Here is a 6327-nt window from a genome sequence, read left to right as displayed (position 1 = left end):
GTAACTCAAATATTTGCCTCCGCGATCAGATCATAGAAACTTTATTTTCTTGTTACAATGATTCTACACTTCACTCTGAAATTCTTTGGACTTTTCAAACGTTTCAGACTTTGTGTTTCATTAAGTAGATATACCCATATCTTCTCAAATCATCTGTGAAGGTCAGAAAATAACGATACCCGCTGTGAGCCTCAACACTCATCGGACCGCATACATCAGTATGTATTATTTCCAATAAGTCAGTAGATCACTCCATTGTTCTAGAGAACAGAGTTTTAGTCATCTTGCGCATGAGGCATGGTTCACAAGCATCAAATGATTCATAATCAAGTGATTCCAAAAGTCCATCCGCATGGAGTTTCTTCATGCGCTTTACACCAATATGACCTAAATGGCAGTGCCACAAATATGTTGCACTATCATTACCAACTTTGCTCTTTTGGCATCAATATTATGAATATGTGTATCACCACGATCGAGATTCAATAAACCATTTATATTGATGTATGACCATAGAAGGTTTTATTCATGTAAATAGAAAAACAATTATTCTTTGACTTAAATGAATAACTGTATTGCAATAAACATGATCCAATCATATTCATGCTCAACGCAAACACCAAATAACATTTATTTTAGGTTCAACACTAATCCCGAAGGTAAAGGAGTGTGAGATGGTGATCTTATCAACCTTGGGATCACTTCCAACACACATCGTCACCTCGCCCTTAACAAGTCTCTATTTATTTTGCAACTCCTATTTTGAGTTACTACTCTTAGCAACTGAACCAGTATCAAATACCAAGGGGTTGCTATAAACACTAGTAAAGTACACATCAAGAACATGTATATCAAATATACCTTTGTTCACTTTTGCCATCCTTATCCGCCAAGTATCTAGCATAGTTCCACTTCCAGTGACCATTTCCTTTGCAGTAGAAGCACTTAGTTTCAGGCTTAGGTCTAGCTTTGGGCTTCTTCATGGGAGTGGAAACTTTCTTGCCATTCTTTTTGAAGTTTCCCTTTCTTTCCCTTGCCCTTTTTCTTGAAACTAGTGGTCTAGTTAACCATCAACACTTGATGCTATTTCTTTATTTCTACCTTTGCTGATTTCAGCATCGGAAGAGCTTGGGAATCGTTTTTGTCATCCCTTGCATATTATAGTTCATCACGAAGTTCTAGTAACTTGGTGATAGTGACTAGAGAACTCTGTAAATCACTATCTTATCTGGAAGATTAACTCCCACTTGATTCAAGCGATTGCAGCACCCAGACATTCTGAGCACATGCTCACTAGCTGAGCTATTCTCCTCCATCTTGTAGGCAAAGTATTTGTCAGAGGTCTCATACCTCTCGACACGAGCATGAGTCTGAAATACCATCTTGGAACATCTCATATGCTCCATGGCATTCAAAACATTTTTGAAGTCCCGGTTCTAAGCCGTAAAGCATGGTGCACTAAACTATCAAGCATCATAACGAGCTTGCAAAACGTTCATAACGTCTACATCTACTCCTGCAATAGGTACGTCACCTAGTGGTGCATCAAGGACATAATTCTTCTGTGCAGCGATGAGGATAATCCTTAGATCACAGACCCAGTCCGCATCATTGCTACTATCATCTATCAACTTAGTTTTCTCTAGGAACATATCCAAAATAAAATAGGGGAGCTATACATGAGCTATTGATCTACAACAATATGAAAATACTGTCAAGACTAAGTTCATGACAAATTAAGTTCAATTAATCATATTACTTAAGAACTCCCACTTAGATAGACATCCCTTGAGTCATCTAAATGATCACGTGATCCATATCAACTAAACCATGTCCGATCATCATGTGAGATGGAGTAGTTTTCAATGGTGAACATCTCTATGTTGATCATATCTACTATATGATTCACGTTCGACCTTTCGGTCTCCAGTGTTCCGAGGCCATGTCTGTACATGGTAGGCTCATCAAGTTTAACCAGAGTATTCCGCATGTGCAAAACTGTCTTGCACCCATTGTATGTGAACGTAGAGTTTATCACACCCGATCATCACGTGGTGTCTCGGCACAACGAACTGTCGCAACGGTGCATACTCAGGGAGAACACTTATACCTTGAAATTTTAGTGAGGGATCATCTTATAATGCTACCGTCGTACTAAGCAAAATAAGATGCATAAAAGATAAACATCACATGCAATCAAGATATGTGACATGATATGGCCATCATCATCTTGTGCCTTTGATCTCCATGTCCAAAGCACCGTCATGATTTCCTTCGTCATGGGCTTGACACCTTGATCTCCATCGTAGCGTCATTGTCGTCTTGCCAACTATTGCTTCTACAACTATTGCTAATGCATAGTGATAAAGTAAATCAATTACATGGTGATTGCATTTCATACAATAAAGCGGCAACCATAAGGCTCCTGCCAGTTGCCGATAACTTTTACAAAACATGATCATCTCATACAAAAACGTATATCACATCATGTCTTGACCATATCACATCACAACATGCCCTGCAAAAACAAGTTAGATGTCCTCTACTTTGTTGTTGCAAGTTTTGCGTGGCTACTACGGGCTTCTAGTAAGAACCGCTCTTACCTATGCATCAAAACCACAATGATGTTTCGTCAAGTTTGCTATTTTAACCTTCAACAAGGACAGGTCGCAGTCAAATTTGATTCAACTAAAGTTGGAGAAATAGACACCCGCCAGCCACCTTTATGCAAAACAAGTTGCATGCCTGTCGGTGGAACCGATCTCATGAACGTGGTCATGTAAGGTTGGTCCCGGTCACTTCATCCAACAATACCGCTGAATCAAAATAAGAGGTTGGTGGTAAGCAGTATGACTATCATCGCCCACAACTCTTTGTGTTCTACTCGTGCATCTCATCTACACATAGACCTAGCTCGGATGCCACTATTGGGGAACGTAGCATGCAATTTTTTTAAAAAAATCCAACGATCACGCAAGATCTATCTAGGAGATGCATAGCAACGAGAGGGGGAGAGTGTGTCCACGTACCCTCGTAGACCGAAAGCGGAAGCTTTTGAAAACGCAGTTGATTTAGTCGAACTTCTTCTCATTTTGATCGATCAAGTACCGAACGTACGGTGCCTCCGAGTTCTGCACACGTTCAGCTCGATGACATCCCTCGAACTCTTGATCCAACAAAGTGTCGAGGGAGAGTTCTGTCAGCACGACGACATGGTGACGGTGATGGTGAAGTGATCGGCGCAGGGCTTTGCCTAAGCACTACGTGAATATGACCGGAGGCGTAAACTATGGAGGTGGCGCCGCACACGGCTAACAATGTTTTTTTTGTGTTCTAGCGGTGCCCCCACATATATATATAGGTTGGAGGGGAGGATAGGCAGCCAAGGGGGCGCCCCAAGTAGGAGGAATCCTACTTAGGGTCCTCCCAATTCGGCCTCCCCCCTTTCCTATTCCTATTCGGAGTAGGAAGGGAAGAGGGGGAAGGGGGAATCCTATTCCCTTCTTACTTTACTTCTTGCCCTTTCTTTCTCCAATTTGGATAGCCCATATGGGGGGGGGCGCCCCAAGGAGGGACTTTCCTTCCTTGGTGGCCGCCATCTTCTCCCCTTCTAACCTATATATATATATTGGAGGTATTGGCCCTTTTATTCATACAAGTTTTAGGTGCCTCCTCTAGCCCAATACTATTAGTTCTAATTGAGATAATTAGAGTTAGTTATAGTTCCTCTAATCCTCATAATTAGAAGCCCCGAGTGGCTTTAGTATTCTTCTCTAATTCTCTGGTGATGATTAGTTCTAGGCGACAAAGCACTGCGAGATCGTGAGACTGTACGCTTGCAAACCATAGAGAGTTCATGCTTTTGGTCTTCGGTTCGAGGGACCATTCGAGGGAGGTTCACGAGATCGTTCATGGGCGGTATGTGGGACTCCAAGTACGATCTATAGCAACCCGTCTGCTTCCGCCACATACTCGGAGTTGGTAACGATCATGATCCAATCCCCTAATGCGCCTTCATACTGTTCTTGGTTGTTTGTAGGCCGATTTTTGTTTGTTTGTTACCATGTTTCCCAATAGTTGCACCACGAGATGGTTATATTATGTAACATTAAGTGGCATGCACATCACAGTATGACATGATGGCTGGAGCCAAGGGATTGTCACTTATATGACTTGCGTGTCAGAACTCGTTATTTTTATTTGTTGACAGAATGATGGACGTGCTACGGAGGACCCAGAGCAAAGTGGTTTCACCAGGCGCAAGAAAGCATGATGGTGGCTATGACACCATCTCACGGTACTTTCATGAAGACCACGAGGAATCATGGAGAAGTTCCCGGCGCCAAGGGCTATATCACATCATGCTATTATGAATTCCTTGCGATGTTTATCCCTTTATTGTGTGCACCCTTTGATTTCTTAGTAGTCAATTATTAGGGTGATAACTCACTAAAAATATCAAGTTAAAAGGTGATCTTCCCAGTGTTGCAACTTGCAACCGTCTATAACATGTGGCTTTCCGGAGTACGTCATGTGCACATGAGTACAAACAGATCGTGAAGTGTAAGACAGACGAGGTTAGACCAAGCAAGCAGATAGCACTTGGCTGTCTTGAAGTTTTGGTAGAATCATTCTGAGCTCGGAGCAGGAAGCATCAAAAGATGAACAAGAGTCATATGGGTTTATGATTGACAAAAGATTGCGTACCAGTCAAAATTCACGCTATCAGTGATGTCCACATCAATGACCGTGAATGGGATACGGGTATTGAATCACACACTTTCAATTATGAGAGATATTTATTTGAGTGGGAGCGCACTTTATATTAAAATGTGTTTAAACACTAGTGCAACATCATTATGAACAATGTCTAAAGTGAATCTTGTGTTTATCATTGTAGATCAATGGCTCGCAATATGTTCAACTTAGCCCCTATGTTGGAGAAAGAAAAGTTGGCTACAAATGGTGGAAACTATGCGGATTGGATCCGGAACCTGAGATTTATTCTGAGAAGTGCTAAGGAGTATGTGCTGGATCAACCCCTGGTGATCCACCTGCAAAGGATGCACCACAAGAAGGTGTAGATGCTTTCACTGCTCGTAATGATGATTATGAGTCAGTCCAGTGCTTCATGTTGACTTGCATGGATCCTGAACTACAAAAGTGTTTGAAAGATCAAGTACTCGGTTTATAATTGGGTCACCGGATGCTATGTACAAGAAGCAGGCAAGGATCAAACATTTTGAAATAATGAAGGCCCTGATTGAATGCAAGATGGCAGAAGGTTCCTCAATGAGTGAGCATATAGGGAAGCTAGTTGGCTATATGTTGATAGGCTTGCTGCTCTGGAATTTGGAATTCCTCCAACAGTCAGTACATACATTGTGCTTGCTTCACTCCCCCATCTTACGATGGTTTTATCATGAATTACAACATGAACGGGATGGAGAAAAGCGCAAACGAGTTGTTCGCTATGCTCAAGACTGCGCGGGCTAGAATGCAGAAGAACAAACAAGTGTTGATGGTTAATAAGACCGCCAATTTCAAAAATAAGGACAAGTCTAAGAAGAACCCTTCAGGAGCCGGTAGGACTGTGTAACAGAAGAGAAACAAGGGCAGAGCTACTAAGGAGATTGAATGTTTCTACTACAAGCAGAAGGGAGACTACAAGTGCAACTGTAAGAAATACTTGGTGGATAAGAAGAAGAATGGTTCTTCCGGTAAAGGTATAAAAGTTATACTACTTGTTAAAATTCTGTAAGTCAGGAGTATTTGATACTCATCAGTTGCTTTCATTTGTAAACCGTCAGAGGGCCTACAAAAAGCTCGCAAGTTAAGAAGGAATGAAGTTGTGATACAAGTCGGGAATGGTGATGGGATCGCTGCTCAAGCTGTCAAAGTCATGCCTTTAGTTTATCTTCAGAATTATCCTAGAACCAAATAATAGTTATTTCGATCAGAAGTTATGTAAGACATTATCTTTTGGGTTATGCAATGGATATTCTTATAAGTTTTTAACAATGATTGTTCAAAATTATTATGAGAATATATAGTTGGGATTTACATCTATTTTGTTAGTGGTTTATTCACTATGGACCTTGAAGAATATTTATAACATTAACACTAAAACGTCTTAAGAAGACTGATAAAACCACTTAATTGTGGCACCACAATATCGGTCATATCGAAAGAATTGTATGCAAAACTGCATTGAGATGAAGTATAAGAGTCTCCTGATTATTGAACCATTTGGCACATACAAGAATTTTTTGATGAATCAAATTACTAATATATATCGCTCAAAATTGTTTTTTATCGGAAGGGAAA

Source organism: Triticum urartu, chromosome 3 (genome assembly GCF_003073215.2).
Source record: "Triticum urartu cultivar G1812 chromosome 3, Tu2.1, whole genome shotgun sequence".
Classification (NCBI taxonomy): domain Eukaryota; kingdom Viridiplantae; phylum Streptophyta; class Magnoliopsida; order Poales; family Poaceae; genus Triticum; species Triticum urartu.
This window is presented reverse-complemented; position numbering follows the sequence as displayed.